This window comes from Bombina bombina, chromosome 1 (genome assembly GCF_027579735.1).
Source record: "Bombina bombina isolate aBomBom1 chromosome 1, aBomBom1.pri, whole genome shotgun sequence".
Taxonomy (NCBI): domain Eukaryota; kingdom Metazoa; phylum Chordata; class Amphibia; order Anura; family Bombinatoridae; genus Bombina; species Bombina bombina.
Genome location: NC_069499.1, coordinates 415980443 through 415998057, shown reverse-complemented (window position 1 = coordinate 415998057; position 17615 = coordinate 415980443). Strand labels below are relative to the sequence as shown.

The window sequence follows — 17615 nt, the reverse complement described above, 5'->3', positions numbered from 1 at the left end:
TAAATAGAACATTCTTGTATGTGAAGAAAATTGGAATGTGAAGTATTCATATTTTCATGTAGAGTTAGCGCATATGAGAATATGCGATCGGGTTTGCGCAAGAGTGGGGTGTTTTTTCCACTCCCCCCCCCCCCCCCCCATTGACTTCTATGGGGGAATATGTGAATGCACACTCGATATTCTAACTTCGGCTTTTTGTGGTTGTCGGGTTAGTGCTTGAGTGAAAACTGTTTACTTTAAACTCGTAATACAAGCGCAATTAACGCTCCACTTTAATCTGACCCTATCTTGGATACTTTTGGCTTATAGGCTTTGTTCTACAAGAGACCTCATTAAATACCCTGGGCTGTGAAGCATCATTTTCCCACCTTGAATAGTTTTTTTTGTGGGAAATAGCTTTTGGGCATACAGCATTATCAAGTTGCTGCGATGTGTCCGTCAGCTTTACCATTTCTATTCGTATTGATTTTGTATTAATTTTTTTCTTATGGCTACTTCTGTTCAATCTTTTCCTGCCCCATTGTCTCTCCTTGGACACTGCAGCTTATATAAGTGTATAAATAGCTTTCCTATAATTTATGAGGTATTGCACCTTGGTCTGTCATAGAGGCATGCAAGTCCTTTCAGTTTTTTCTTCCTGTTTGAGTAGGACATAGTTTTACCCTTTCAGAGCAGAGTTTGCTTTTTCTGTTCCATATGTGTCAATTTAGTTGAAGGCTTCTCTTGTTTTAAGATAGATGAGGTTAAGCTTGGGGTTCTCATGCTTCGTCTGAGCCTAGGTTTATTAGGAATATTGAGACAAACATATAATACGCTATAATAAAATGTTACACACGCTATCTGTAAATAGGAATGTCCTAGAGAATTCCTAAAATAAAGGTGAAAATAAGAACAGAAGCCCCCAGAAGGGGCTAAAGTGTAACAGTATGTTGATACAATATTTGTGTTTTATTAATTTATTATCTTCTTGCAGATTTTATTTACTTTCTAGGCCTAATACATTTATTTTCCTTCCTTGCTGGCTGAGGTTCACCTTCTTTCCAATGTTTGTCTTAGGAGTTTACCTGTCAAGACCTCTAGTAGAAATCATTTGTCTTCCCCCTGTTTCTTAGTTGTTTTGAAGAAGTTATGTTTTAAGCCAACATTGCTTTTACTTTCCAACCCTTTATTCTTTGGGAAGTGGTTTGAATAATTTGTTTTATTAATGAGATGTTCCAAGGTAAAGTTTAAAGGGCTACAGTATTGGTGTTTCTTCAGTTTTTAACCTTTAAAAGATCAGATATTTTCTTGATTTTGGCAGTATTTTCTCTTCGTCCCTATGATCGCATATAATGAGTAAGTTAATGTTCTTTTCACTTCCTATGCATAAACTACTAAGTTTGCGTTCTATATGCTGTTGTTTATGTCTACTTTGGCTAGTGTCATTGCAGATTACAAAATGTATGTAACTTTTTACTTCTTTTGTCAACTATGATCACTATTTTGGCAGAAATTGCTTGTTGCTTTTCCCTGCACTGCGTTTATAGTTAATGTCCATTTAAATGCTAATCTTCAGCATTTGTGGTGTTGTTATTCTTGGCTATTTGATAATACCTATGGCATTTAGTATATTTCTAGGGGAAAACTGCTTTTAAGGTTAAGACACATACAGTATGTGTTGGTTGCATCTTCCAGAAAAAAAGTGCATTATGTTTCTGCTTTTACTGATTGGTTCATCTAAGGATAAATTAAAGGGCCACTATAGAAGAAAATTACATGTTCTAGCCCATTAGAGCAGTGCTTTCCAAACTGTGTGTCGTGACACATTAGTGTGTCGGCTGCAGTGTGTAGGTGTGTCCCTGCTTCAGCACAAATTTTTTTGAATTTAAATTTTTTTTGGTTTCTGACTTTCTGCCTGCTATGCATATCACATGGTTGACACGTGATTGATACCTAGTGGGTCACAGATCATCTTAACCTATTGGCACAGCTCAGTGGGAACTGAAACTATTGCATTGGTGGCATATTGGCTCCTGACTGCACGTGTAGTCTTCTCAATCGGCTCATGACTGCAAGTGTAGTCAGTGAGTGGGACAGCAGTGTGTTTGCAGCGTAGGCAGTGGTCAGTCGGACTCACGGAGCTCTGAGGGCGGCAGCTTAAACGCTGAGCTGAAGTCAGAAGTCAAAGTGTTTTTGCAGCTAGCTCCCAGTAGTGCATTGCTGCTCCTGCTCTTGATATATGGTATGGATAGGAAGTGGAAGCTTAAAAATGCTTGATGATGAAATGCGAGTGTCTTTATATAATATTCCACCAAATATTCAGAAACTGTGTTCATCCTATCAACCTCATACATCCCATTAAAATAGTAAGTAGCTATTGGTGTTTTTAATTCTTGCACATACATACTGTTACTTGTAAATACATTTCTTCTGTTAAGTGTGATCAGTCCACGGGTCATCATTACTTCTGGGATATTACTCCTCCCCAACAGGAAGTGCAAGAGGATTCACCCAGCAGAGCTGCATATAGCTCCTCCCCTCTACGTCACTCCCAGTCATTCTCTTGCACCCAACGACTAGATAGGATGTGTGAGAGGACTATGGTGATTATACTTAGTTTTATATCTTCAATCAAAAGTTTGTTATTTTAAAATAGCACCGGAGTGTGTTATTACCTCTCTGGCAGAGTTTGAAGAAGAATCTACCAGAGTTTTGCTATGATTTTAGCCGGAGTAGTTGAGTAGTTAAGATCATATTGCTGTTCTCGGCCATCTGAGGAGTGAGGTAAACTTCAGATCAGGGGACAGCGGGCAGATGAATCTGCATAGAGGTATGTAGCAGTTTTTATTTTCTGACAATGGAATTGATGAGAAAATCCTGCCATACCGATATAATGTCATGTATGTATACTTTACACTTCAGTATTCTGGGGAATGGTACTTCACTAGAATTACACTGTAAGAAATACATAAAGCTGTTTAATAACTAGAGATTATGTTTAACGTTTTTGCTGGAATGTAAAATCGTTTTCATTTGCTGAGGTACTGTGTGAATAAATGTTTGGGCACTATTTTTCCACTTGGCAGTTGCTTAATCTGTTTTTCTGACAGTTTCTGTTCTACCTCACTGCTGTGTGTGAGGGGGAGGGGCCGTTTTTTGGCGCTTTTTCTATGCATCAAATATTTCAGTCAGCAACTCATTGTATTCCCTGCATGATCCGGTTCATCTCTACAGAGCTCAGGGGTCTTCAAACTTATTTTGAGGGAGGTAATTTCTCTCAGCAGAGCTGTGAGAATTATAGTTTGACTGAGATAAAAAACGTTTATTCTGTAATTTGTTTCCTGCTTTCAGAATTTGTTATCTTTGCTAATGGGATTAAACCTTTGCTAAAGTTGTGTTGTTTACAAGGATTGAGGCTATAACTGTTTCAATTTATTAATTTTCAACTGTCATAGATCTTCTGTGCTTCTTAAAGGCACAGTACATTTTAATATTATTCTAATTGAATTGTATTTCCAAGTTGCAAGTTTATTTGCTAGTGTGTTAAACATGTCTGATTCAGAGGATGATACCTGTGTCATTTGTTGCAATGCCAAAGTGGAGCCCAATAGAAATTTATGTACTAACTGTATTGATGCTACTTTAAATAAAAGTCAATCTGTACAAATTGAACAAATTTCACCAAACAACGAGGGGAGAGTTATGCCGACTAACTCGCCTCACGTGTCAGTACCTACATCTCCCGCTCAGAGGGAGGTGCGTGATATTGTAGCGCCGAGTACATCTGGGCGGCCATTACAAATCACATTACAGGATATGGCTACTGTTATGACTGAGGTTTTGGCTAAATTACCAGAACTAAGAGGTAAGCGTGATCACTCTGGGGTGAGAACAGAGTGCGCTGATAATATTAGGGCCATGTCAGACACTGCGTCACAGGTGGCAGAACATGAGGACGGAGAACTTCATTCTGTGGGTGACGGTTCTGATCCAAACAGACTGGATTCAGATATTTCAAATTTTAAATTTAAACTGGAAAGCCTCCGTGTATTACTAGGGGAGGTGTTAGCGGCTCTGAATGATTGTAACACAGTTGCAATACCAGAGAAAATGTGTAGGTTGGATAAATATTTTGCGGTACCGACGAGTACTGAGGTTTTTCCTATACCTAAGAGACTTACTGAAATTGTTATTAAGGAGTGGGATAGACCCGGTGTGCCGTTCTCACCCCCTCCGATATTTAGAAAAATGTTTCCAATAGACGCCACCACAAGGGACTTATGGCAAACGGTCCCTAAGGTGGAGGGAGCAGTTTCTACCTTAGCTAAGCGTACCACTATCCCGGTGGAGGATAGCTGTGCTTTTTCAGATCCAATGGATAAAAAGTTAGAGGGTTACCTTAAGAAAATGTTTGTTCAACAAGGTTTTATATTGCAACCCCTTGCATGCATTGCGCCGATCACGGCTGCAGCGGCATTCTGGATTGAGTCTCTGGAAGAGAACATTGGTTCAGCTACTCTGGACGACATTACGGACAGGCTTAGAGTCCTTAAACTAGCTAATTCATTCATTTCGGAGGCCGTAGTACATCTTACTAAACTTACGGCGAAGAATTCAGGATTCGCCATTCAGGCACGCAGGGCGCTGTGGCTAAAATCCTGGTCAGCTGATGTTACTTCTAAGTCTAAATTGCTTAATATACCTTTCAAAGGGCAGACCTTATTCGGGCCCGGGTTGAAAGAGATTATCGCTGACATTACAGGAGGTAAAGGCCATGCCCTGCCTCAGGACAAAGCCAAAGCCAAGACTAGACAGTCTAATTTTCGTTCCTTTCGTAATTTCAAAGCAGGAGCAGCATCAACTTCCTCTGCACCAAAACAGGAAGGAGCTGTTGCTCGCTACAGACAAGGCTGGAAACCTAACCAGTCCTGGAACAAGGGCAAGCAGACTAGGAAACCTGCTGCTGCCCCTAAAACAGCATGAATTGAGGGCCCCCGATCCGGGATCGGATCTAGTGGGGGGCAGACTTTCTCTCTTCGCCCAGGCTTGGGCAAGAGATGTTCAGGATCCCTGGGCGCTAGAGATAATATCTCAGGGATACCTTCTGGACTTCAAATACTCTCCTCCAAGAGAGAGATTTCATCTGTCAAGATTGTCAACAATCCAGACAAAGAAAGAGGCGTTTCTACGCTGCGTACAAGAGCTCTTGTTAATGGGAGTAATCCATCCAGTTCCACGATCGGAACAGGGACAGGGGTTTTACTCAAATCTGTTTGTGGTTCCCAAAAAAGAGGGAACTTTCAGACCAATCCTGGACTTAAAGATCCTAAACAAATTCCTAAGAGTTCCATCGTTCAAGATGGAGACTATTCGGACAATTTTACCTATGATCCAAGAGGGTCAATACATGACCACTGTAGATTTAAAAGATGCTTACCTTCACATACCGATTCACAAAGATCATTATCGGTACCTAAGGTTTGCCTTCCTAGACAGGCATTACCAGTTTGTGGCTCTTCCATTCGGATTCGCTACATCTCCAAGAATCTTCACAAAGGTTCTGGGTGCTCTTCTGGCGGTACTAAGACCGCGGGGAATCTCGGTAGCTCCATACCTAGACGACATTCTGATACAAGCTTCAAGCTTTCAAACTGCCAAGTCTCATACAGAGTTAGTGCTGGCATTTCTAAGGTCACATGGATGGAAGGTGAACGAAAAGAAAAGTTCACTCGTTCCACTCACAAGAGTTCCCTTCCTGGGGACTCTTATAGATTCTGTAGAAACGAAGATTTACCTGACAGAGGACAGGCTAACAAGACTTCAAAGTGCTTGCCACACCCTTCATTCCATTCAACACCCGTCAGTGGCTCAATGCATGGAGGTAATCGGCTTAATGGTAGCGGCAATGGACATAGTACCCTTTGCACGCTTACACCTCAGACCACTGCAACTGTGCATGCTAAGTCAGTGGAATGGGGATTACTCAGACTTATCCCCTTCTCTGAATCTGGATCAAGAGACCAGAAATTCTCTTCTATGGTGGCTTTCTCGGCCACATCTGTCCAGGGGGATGCCATTCAGCAGACCAGACTGGACAATTGTAACAACAGACGCCAGCCTTCTAGGTTGGGGTGCCGTCTGGAATTCTCTGAAGGCTCAGGGACAATGGAGTCAGGAGGAGAGTCTCCTGCCAATAAACATTCTGGAATTGAGAGCAGTTCTCAATGCCCTCCTGGCTTGGCCCCAGTTGACAACTCGGGGGTTCATCAGGTTTCAGTCGGACAACATCACGACTGTAGCTTACATCAACCATCAGGGAGGGACAAGAAGCTCCCTAGCTATGATGGAAGTATCAAAGATAATTTGCTGGGCAGAGTCTCACTCTTGCCACCTGTCAGCAATCCACATCCCGGGAGTGGAGAACTGGGAGGCGGATTTCTTAAGTCGTCAGACTTTTCATCCGGGGGAGTGGGAACTTCATCCGGAGGTCTTTGCCCAAATACTTCGACGTTGGGGCAAACCAGAGATAGATCTCATGGCGTCTCGACAGAACGCCAAGCTTCCTCGTTACGGGTCCAGATCCAGGGATCCAGGAGCAGTCCTGATAGATGCTCTGACAGCACCTTGGGACTTCAGGATGGCTTACGTGTTTCCACCCTTCCCGTTGCTTCCTCGATTGATTGCCAGAATCAAACAAGAGAGAGCATCAGTGATTCTAATAGCACCTGCGTGGCCACGCAGGACTTGGTATGCAGACCTGGTGGACATGTCATCCTGTCCACCTTGGTCTCTACCTCTGAAACAGGACCTTCTGATACAGGGTCCCTTCAAACATCAAAATCTAACTTCTCTGAAGCTGACTGCTTGGAAATTGAACGCTTGATTTTATCAAGACGTGGATTTTCTGAGTCAGTTATTGATACCTTAATACAGGCTAGGAAACCTGTTACCAGAAAGATTTACCATAAGATATGGCGTAAATACCTATATTGGTGTGAATCCAAAGGTTACTCTTGGAGTAAGGTTAGGATTCCTAGGATATTGTCTTTTCTACAAGAAGGTTTAGAAAAGGGTTTATCTGCTAGTTCATTAAAGGGACAGATCTCAGCTCTGTCCATTCTGTTACACAAACGTCTGTCAGAAGTTCCTGACGTCCAGGCTTTTTGTCAGGCTTTGGCCAGAATTAAGCCTGTGTTTAAAACTGTTGCTCCACCATGGAGTTTAAACCTTGTTCTTAATGTTTTACAGGGCGTTCCGTTTGAACCCCTTCATTCCATTGATATAAAGTTGTTATCTTGGAAAGTTCTATTTTTAATGGCTATTTCCTCGGCTCGAAGAGTCTCTGAATTATCAGCCTTACATTGTGATTCTCCTTATTTGATTTTTCATTCGGATAAGGTAGTCCTGCGTACTAAACCTGGGTTCTTACCTAAGGTAGTTACTAACAGGAATATCAATCAAGAGATTGTTGTTCCTTCTTTATGCCCAAATCCTTCTTCAAAGAAGGAACGTCTACTGCACAACCTGGATGTAGTCCGTGCTCTAAAATTTTACTTACAGGCAACTAAGGAATTTCGACAAACGTCTTCTCTGTTTGTCATTTACTCTGGGCAGAGGAGAGGTCAAAAAGCTTCCGCTACCTCTCTTTCTTTTTGGCTTCGTAGCATAATTCGTTTAGCTTATGAGACTGCTGGACAGCAGCCTCCTGAAAGAATTACAGCTCATTCTACTAGAGCTGTGGCTTCCACTTGGGCCTTCAAGAATGAGGCCTCTGTTGAACAGATTTGCAAGGCTGCAACTTGGTCTTCGCTTCATACTTTTTCCAAATTTTACAAATTTGACACTTTTGCTTCTTCGGAGGCTATTTTTGGGAGAAAGGTTCTTCAGGCAGTGGTTCCTTCTGTATAAAGAGCCTGCCTATCCCTCCCGTCATCCGTGTACTTTTGCTTTGGTATTGGTATCCCAGAAGTAATGATGACCCGTGGACTGATCACACTTAACAGAAGAAAACATAATTTATGCTTACCTGATAAATTCCTTTCTTCTGTAGTGTGATCAGTCCACGGCCCGCCCTGTTTTTAAGGCAGGTAAATATTTTTTAATTTATACTCCAGTCACCACTTCACCCTTGGCTTTTCCTTTCTCGTTGGTCCTTGGTCGAATGACTGGGAGTGACGTAGAGGGGAGGAGCTATATGCAGCTCTGCTGGGTGAATCCTCTTGCACTTCCTGTTGGGGAGGAGTAATATCCCAGAAGTAATGATGACCCGTGGACTGATCACACTACAGAAGAAAGGAATTTATCAGGTAAGCATAAATTATGTTTTCGTTATTATATAATTTATGTATGTGTCCATATCTCTTAAAACAAGTTAGTTTAACCTCCTGTTTGCTAGTACAACTTCATTACTGTGTCGCGAAATGATGTAGGTCTAAAAAGTGTGTCACCAACATGAAAAGTTTGGAAAGCTCTGCATTAGAGTATGCAATTTTAAGGCTATCAACCCTGCAGTACTGTGTTTTAACCCTTGCAAAGGGGTTAAACACACAGTAGGACTGCCACTCGAAACCGGCAGTGCACTGCTGGTCCCGACCAGAACTCCCTGCTGATCCAATCATGACACAGATGTGCAACTAGCGCTGCTGATTGGAGGTGTTAAACACACAGTACTGCAGGGTCAATAGTCTTAAAATTACATACTCTCACAGGTTAGAGCAAGTCATTTTTGACTGTAATGGCACAATACATATGCTGATAAATACGTTTGTTTTACAGGGTGTTTACATTTACTATATTGATACATTCCTTTTTCTGGTTCCAAAGGCCATGGGCAGGGAATGTTGGACTGATTTTTTGATCTTTTTATTCTTAGAAATTTATTATCGTTCCACTTTGGGAATAGATTCAAGGGTTTCAGCACATTGTTTCAATTAAGGAGAGTGTGTTTTATTTTATTCTGGGATGTAAATACTTTATGATTTGTGAATGTTGCCTTTCTTGAGAAACCTTTATTTCTTTCTAATGACACGGTGAGTCCACGGATCATCATAATTACTATTGGGAATATCACTCCTGGCTAGGAGGTGGCAAAGAGCACCACAGCCAAAGCTGTTAAATACCACTCCCCTTACCCACAACCCCCAGTCATTCTCTTTGCCTTCATCAAGGAGGTGGTAATGTTTTTAGGTGTCTGAAGATTCTTCAATCAAGAGTTTATTATTTTTAAAGCAGAGCTGGCTGTTTTCTAGGGGTCTAGCTGTTTTCCACATCAGTCTCTTCAGTAGAGCTGTGGTGGCTTTTGAGCACTTGGAAACTGGTGGGATTTTTCATTTCACTGTGCCTTCCTTGTTTGGTGCTGCCCTATCCAGATTGCCTGATTAAGAGTAGTCAGTCTTTCATTTGTTCCACGGGTCTATGGGGAGAGGAAGCCTTTCCATATCTGTGAGCTGCCCTGCTGCCGGGCAGATTTGACTCGGGTAAGTGACATTTTTTTATTTCTTTATTTAAAGAGAGTTTGGCACTTTGATGGGTACAGGGACTGTTAAACCAGTGTGGGCAGTATTTGGGCACTGTGTGACACTTAGGAGAGGCTCTGTATGGTTTTTTAACTGGCTTTTTTCCTATAAGGAAAATAGCAATGGATGCCGGACTTTTAGTGATGCCCACGAATGGGAGGGGCTTATTCTGAGGCGGCAATTCTGTTTGGGGTTCTTCCGGATCACTTCCTTGTTTGTTCCGGTGTGTGGAGGTTCTCTGGAAGCTTAGATCTGCCTTTTTTTGCGGTTTGCATTTCATTTCAAAGACTGCTGAGTCCGGATCGTCAGGAGTATTTTCTGGCTTCAGGGAGTCAGGTAGGCACCTCAGAAGGGTCTATTGAGGTGAGGAGGCTGCCTGTAGGTGTTTTTTAACTTTAAAAGCAATCATATTTTTTTGCAGTAAAAAAGTTGCACTTTAAAATTTAAAGGGACAGTAACGTTTTTTTATTTTCAAATTTTTGGAAGCTAATTTGATTAGTTTTTGGTAAAGATGGAAGAAACTTTGCAGGTTGTTACATGTAGCTTGTGTTTTGAATCTATTGTGGAACCTCCTATCCCTTTTTGTTCATCATGTATTGTTAGGACATTACAGTATAGGAATAAGACTTTTTTTAATCTGAGCCATCATTAGCTAAGGCTGATGCTGTTCAGGGTTCTCCTGTTCAGGATATGCCACAGCTTTCTCCTCATGCGTCCCATAATTTAGTGTCATTTTATGCAGTGCCCAGTTTTTCTACTCCAGTTGGAGTTTCCTTGCAGGACATTGCTACCCAGATATGCAGGTGCTGTGGCTTAGTTGGTTAAAGCGCCTGTTTAGTAAAGAGGAGATCCTGAATTTGAATCTCAGCAGTGCCGTTCCTCTGCGGTAACTCATGCCCTGGCCGCTTTTTCTGCGTTACAGGGGAAGCCTAAGAGGAGATATAAGGATTCAGTGAGGAAGGTATCTGAATCAGTTGTGGCTATGTTGAACGTTTCTTCCCATAGGTTTGAGGGGGAAGATTCTTCCATAGCGTCTGAGGGGGAAATTTCAGACTCGGATAGTATAGTTCCTTCTTCTGATTCTAAGGTGGTAACTTTTTTTATTTAAGCTTGAACACCTCTGGGTGCTACTTTAGGAGGTTTTGGCTACTTTGGATGATTCTGTTACTACACTTGTAGTTACTCCAAAAGAAATCTAGTAAGCTGAACAAGTATTTTGATGTTCCCTCAGAGGTGGAGGTTTTTCCTGTTTCTGACCGTGCTTCGGAGATTATTGCACGGGAGTGGGAGAAGCCAGGGGCGATTTCCACGTTGGCTAAGAGGACCTCTTTTCCCATTGTGGATAACCTTTCTTTTAACCCCTTAATGACCGGACCATTTTTCAATTTTCTTACCCTTAATGACAATGGCTATTTTTACATTTCTGCGGTGTTTGTGTTTAGCTGTAATTTTCCTCTTACTCATTTACTGTACCCACACATATTATATACCGTTTTTCTCACCATTAAATGGACTTATAATAAGATACCATTATTTTCATCATGTCTTAAAATTTACTACAAAAAAAATAATAAAATATGAGGAAAAAATGGAAAAAAACACACTTTTTCTAACTTTGACCCCCAAAATCTGTTACACATCTACAATCACCAAAAAACACCCATGCTAAATAGATTCTAAATTTTGTCCTGAGTTTAGAAATACCCAATGTTTACATGTTCTTATTTTTTTTTGCAAGTTATAGGGCCATAAATACAAGTAGCACTTCCCTATTTCCAAACCACTTTTTTTCAAAATTAGCGCTAGTTACATTGGAACCCTGATATCTGTCAGGAATACCTGAATATCCCTTGACATGTATATATTTTTTGTTAGAAGACAACCCAAAGTATTGATCTAGGCAGATTTTGGTATATTTTATGCCACCATTTCACCGCCAAATGCGAGCAAATAAAAAAAAACTTTACATTTTTCACAATTTTAGGTTTCTCACTGAAATTATTTACAAACAGCTTGTGCTATTATGGCACAAATTGTTGTAAAAGCTTCTTTGGGATCCCCTTTGTTCAGAAATAGCAGACTTATATGGCTTTGGCATTGCTTTTTGGTAATTAGAAGGCCGCTAAATGCTGCTGCGCACCACACGTAAATTATGCCCAGCAGTGAATGGGGTTAATTAGGTAGGTTGTAGGGAGCTTGCAGGGTTAATTTTAGCTTTAGGGTAGAGATCAGCCTCCCACCTGACACATCCCACCCCCTGATCCCTCCCCCACCCCACAAATGTCCCCGCCATCTTAAGTACTGGCAGAAAGGAGTTTTTTTTTTTTATAAAAAAAATAAAATATTTTAGCTGTGATGGACTCCTGCCTTAGCCCCAACCTCCATGATCCCCCCCCCAGCTCTCTAACCCTCCCCCATATCTAATTGCGGCCATCTTGGGTACTGGCAGCTGTCTGCCAGTACCCAATTTGCCCCAAAAACAAAAGTATTTTTTGCTCTTTTGCTTTTTTTTTATGTTTTCTGTAGTGTAGCAGCCCCCCACAATACCCCTATCCCCCTCCCCCTCCCAGATCTTTTTATATTATTTTTTTTAAAAATCTTTCCCCCCCCCCCTCTTCCCTCCTCATTGGTGTCAATGGCCAGCTAATGCGCGCGCACATGCACGCGCACGCGCGCCCCCCCGCACGCTCCCGGCACCCGGCGTGCACATTGCACTTCTAGGAACCGGATGCCGGGTAGCGATGGGCCGCCCACCCGCCTCCCTGTTACGCTCCCACCCACCAACGAACCGGCACCATCGCTACCGGTGCAGAGAGGGCCACAGAGTGGCTCTCTCTGCATCGGAGTCTTATAAAAAGGTATTGCAGGATGCCTCCATATGGAGGCATCACTGCAATACCCTGAGAGCTGCTGGAAGCGATTGCGATCGCTTCAAGCACTCTCTTAGACAACTGACGTACCAGGTACGTCCATTGTCATTAACTGCTTGTTAATGCATGACGTACCTGGTACGTCAGTTGTCATTAAGGCGTTAAAGATCCCATGGTTGCTGTAAAGGATTTATGTTCCCCAGGGTCTGGAATGGCAAACTGCGGTGTGTTTTGCTGCTGTCACTTGTGTGGCAGCATATTGGTGATTTGTCTGTTTCTTTTAAGACGTATGCGCATATGGATTAGATCCAGGATAGGATCAAGGCTCTTAAGTTGGTTAATTCCTTTATCACGGATGCCTTTTTGCAGAGCATCAGGTTGGGAGCAAAAATTTCTGGCTTTGCTATTCTGGTTCGCAGGGCCTTATGGTTGATGTCCTGGTCTGCGGATGTGTCGTCAAAGTCTAAACTTTTGTATATTCCTTACAAGGGTAAGACTTTGTTTGGACCAGCCTTAGCTGAAATTATTTCTGATATTATGGGAGGTAAGGGTTACTCTCTCCCTTAGGATAAGACGAAGGGTCGCCAGAGTAATTTTTGTTCCTTTTCAGGCAAGCCTTCCCCTTCCTCTGTCAAACAGTCCAGGTCCTACTGGAAGTCCAATTAGGTTTGGAGCAAGGGGAAGCAGTCTAAGAAACCCGTCTCTGACTCGATGTCAGCATGAGGTCCGGGAGCAGATCTTCTGTGGGGTAGACTTTCCCTGTTCGCTCAGGCTTTGGTTCGGGATGTTTCGGTTCCACGGGCAGTGGACGTAGTGTTCCCACGGAACGGTTTTACTCCCAGGGGCAGGTTCCATCTTTCAAGGTTATCTGCAGATCAGATAAAAATAGAGGCATTTTTAAAATGTGTCCAGGGTCTTTCCAAACTGGGACTGATAGTTCCTGTTCCAATACAGGAACAGGGTCTGGGTTTTTATTCCAATCTGTTTGTGGTTCCCAAAAAAGAGGGAACTTTCAGACCAATACTAGATCTCAAGAGTGTAAACAAGTTCCTCGGAGTTCCGTCTTTCAAGATGGACACTATTCGCTTCATCCTTTCTTTAATTCAGGATGGTCAGTTTATGACTACTGTGGATTTCAAGGATGCGTATCTACATATTCTAATCCACAAGGATTTTCTCCTGTTAAGTGTAGTCAGTCCACGGGTCATCCATTACTTATGGGATATTAACTCCTCCCTAACAGGAAGTGCAAGAGGATCACCCAAGCAGAGCTGCTATATAGCTCCTCCCCTCTACGTCACACCCAGTCATTCTCTTGCACCTAACTAATAGATAGGATGTGTGAGAGGAGTGTGGTTATTAAGGTGGAGGGAGCAGTTTCTACTTTAGCTAAGCGTACCACTATCCCGGTGGAGGATAGCTGTGCCTTTTCAGATCCAATGGATAAAAAGTTAGAGGGTTACCTTAAGAAAATGTTTGTTCAACAAGGTTTTATATTGCAACCCCTTGCATGCATTGCGCCTGTCACGGCTGCGGCGGCATTTTGGTTTGAGTCTCTGGAAGAGACCCTTGACACAGCTCCATTAGATGAGATTACACACAAGCTTAAAACCCTTAAGCTAGCTAATTCCTTTATTTCTGATGCCGTAGTACACTTAACTAAACTTACGGCTAAGAATTCCGGATTCGCCATTCAGGCGCGCAGAGCGCTGTGGCTAAAATCCTGGTCAGCTGATGTGACTTCTAAATCTAAATTGCTTAACATACCTTTCAAGGGGCAGACATTATTCGGGCCCGGTTTGAAAGAAATTATTGCGGATATTACGGGAGGTAAAGGCCATGCCCTGCCTCAAGACAGAGCCAAACCAAGGGCTAGACAGTCTAATTTTCGTGCCTTTCGTAACTTCAAGGCAGGAGCAGCATCAACTTCCTCTGCCCCAAAACAGGAAGGAGCTGTTGCTCGCTACAGACAAGGCTGGAAACCTAACCAGACCTGGAACAAGGGCAAGCAGGCCAGAAAACCTGCTGCTGCCCCTAAGACAGCATGAAGTGAGGGCCCCCGATCCGGAAACGGATCTAGTGGGGGGCAGACTCTCTCTCTTCGCCCAGGCTTGGGCAAGAGATGTCCAGGATCCCTGGGCGTTGGAGATCATATCTCAGGGATATCTTCTGGACTTCAAAGCTTCTCCTCCACAAGGGAGATTTCATCTTTCAAGGTTATCAACAAACCAGATAAAGAAAGAGGCGTTTCTACGCTGTGTACAAGATCTTTTACTCATGGGAGTGATCCATCCGGTTCCGCGGTCGGAACACGGACAAGGGTTTTACTCAAATCTGTTTGTGGTTCCCAAGAAAGAAGGAACGTTCAGACCAATATTGGATTTAAAGATCCTAAACAAATTCCTAAGAGTTCCATCGTTCAAAATGGAAACTATTCGGACAATCTTACCCATGATCCAAAGGGGTCAGTACATGACCACAGTGGATTTAAAGGATGCCTACCTTCACATACCGATTCACAAGGATCATTACCGGTATCTAAGGTTTGCCTTCCTAGACAGGCATTACCAGTTTGTAGCTCTTCCCTTCGGGTTAGCTACGGCTCCAAGAATCTTTACAAAGGTTCTGGGCTCTCTTCTGGCGGTACTAAGACCGCGAGGAATATCGGTAGCTCCGTACCTAGACGACATTCTGATACAAGCATCAAGCTTCCAAACTGCCAAGTCTCATACAGAGTTAGTACTGGCATTTCTAAGGTCGCATGGGTGGAAAGTGAACGAAGAAAAGAGTTCTCTCTTACCACTCACAAGAGTTCCCTTCTTGGGGACTCTTATAGATTCTGTAGAAATGAAAATTTACCTGACAGAGGACAGGTTAACAAAACTTCTAAATGCTTGCCGTGTCCTTCATTCCATTCAACACCCGTCAGTGGCTCAATGCATGGAGGTAGGCTTAATGGTAGCGGCAATGGACATAGTACCTTTTGCACGCCTGCATCTCAGACCACTGCAATTGTGCATGCTAAGTCAGTGGAATGGGGATTACTCAGATTTGTCCCCTATGCTGAATCTGGATCAAGAGACCAGAGATTCTCTTCTATGGTGGCTTTCTCGGCCACATCTGTCCAGGGGGATGCCCTTCAGCAGGCCAGACTGGACAATTGTAACAACAGACGCCAGCCTTTTAGGTTGGGGCGCTGTCTGGAATTCCCTGAAGGCTCAGGGATCATGGACTCAGGAGGAGAGTCTCCTTCCAATAAACATTCTGGAATTGAGAGCAGTTCTCAATGCCCTTCTGACTTGGCCTCAGTTAGCAACTCTGAGGTTCATCAGGTTTCAGTCGGACAACATCACGACTGTGGCTTACATCAATCATCAGGGAGGGACAAGGAGTTCCCTAGCGATGATGGAAGTCTCAAAGATTATTCGCTGGGCAGAGTCTCACTCTTGCCACCTGTCAGCGATTCACATCCCAGGCGTGGAGAACTGGGAGGCGGATTTCCTAAGTCGCCAGACTTTTCATCCGGGGGAGTGGGAACTTCATCCGGAGGTCTTTGCCCAAATACTTCGACGTTGGGGCAAACCAGATCTGGATCTCATGGCGTCTCGCCAGAACGCCAAACTTCCTTGTTACGGATCCAGGTCCAGGGACCCGGGAGCGGCGCTGATAGATGCTCTGACAGCACCTTGGGTCTTCGACATGGCTTATGTGTTTCCACCCTTCCCGATGCTTCCTCGATTGATTGCCAGGATCAAACAGGAGAAAGCATCGGTGATTCTAATAGCGCCTGCGTGGCCACGCAGGACCTGGTATGCAGATCTAGTGGACATGTCATCCTGTCCACCTTGGTCGCTACCTCTGAGACAGGACCTTCTAATTCAGGGTCCTTTCAAACATCAAAATCTAATTTCTCTGAAGCTGACTGCATGGAGATTGAACGCTTGATTTTATCAAAGCGTGGATTTTCGGAGTCAGTAATTGATACCTTAATACAGGCTAGGAAACCTGTTACCAGGAAAATTTACCATAAGATATGGCGTAAATATTTACACTGGTGCGAATCCAAGAGTTACTCATGGAGTAAGGTTAGGATTCCTAGGATATTGTCTTTTCTACAAGAAGGTTTAGAAAAGGGTTTATCTGCAAGTTCTTTAAAGGGACAGATCTCAGCTCTGTCCATCCTTTTACACAAACGTCTGTCAGAAGTTCCAGACGTTCAGGCTTTTTGTCAGGCTTTGGCCAGGATTAAACCTGTGTTTAAGACTGTTGCTCCACCGTGGAGCTTAAACTTAGTTCTTAACGTTTTACAGGGTGTTCCGTTTGAACCCCTTCATTCCGTTGATATCAAGCTGTTATCTTGGAAAGTTCTGTTTTTAATGGCTATTTCCTCGGCTCGTAGAGTCTCTGAGTTATCGGCCTTACATTGTGATTCTCCTTATCTGATTTTTCATTCAGACAAGGTAGTTCTGCGTACTAAACCTGGGTTCTTACCTAAGGTAGTCACTAACAAGAATATCAATCAAGAGATTGTTGTTCCATCATTGTGCCCTAACCCTTCTTCAAAGAAGGAACGACTTCTGCACAATCTAGACGTAGTCCGTGCCCTGAAATTTTATTTACAGGCAACTAAAGATTTTCCCCAAACTTCTTCCCTGTTTGTCGTTTATTCTGGACAGAGGAGAGGTCAAAAAGCATCTGCTACCTCTCTCTCTTTTTGGCTTCGTAGCATAATACGTTTAGCCTATGAGACTGCTGGACAGCAGCCTCCTGAAAGAATTACAGCTCATTCTACGAGAGCTGTGGCTTCCACGTGGGCCTTTAAGAATGAGGCCTCTGTTGAACAGATTTGCAAGGCTGCAACTTGGTCTTCTCTTCATACTTTTTCCAAATTTTACAAATTTTACACTTTTGCTTCTTCTGAGGCTGTTTTTGGGAGAAAGGTTCTTCAGGCAGTGGTTCCTTCCGTGTAAAGATCTTGCCTGTCCCTCCCGTCATCCGTGTACTTTAGCTTTGGTATTGGTATCCCATAAGTAATGGATGACCCGTGGACTGACTACACTTAACAGGAGAAAACATAATTTATGCTTACCTGATAAATTCCTTTCTCCTGTAGTGTAGTCAGTCCACGGCCCGCCCTGTTTTTTATGGCAGGTCTAAATTTTAAATTATACTCCAGTCACCACTGCACCCTATAGTTTCTCCTTTCTCGTTTGGTTTTCGGTCGAATGACTGGGTGTGACGTAGAGGGGAG

General features: G+C 43.1%; 1 protein-coding gene across 2 annotated transcripts in view; it reads left to right on the top strand.

Moving 5' to 3' along the window:
• WDSUB1 (WD repeat, sterile alpha motif and U-box domain containing 1) overlaps positions 1-17615 on the top strand; it is a 309582-nt gene that overhangs the window by 143199 nt on the left and 148768 nt on the right. The window lies entirely within an intron of this gene.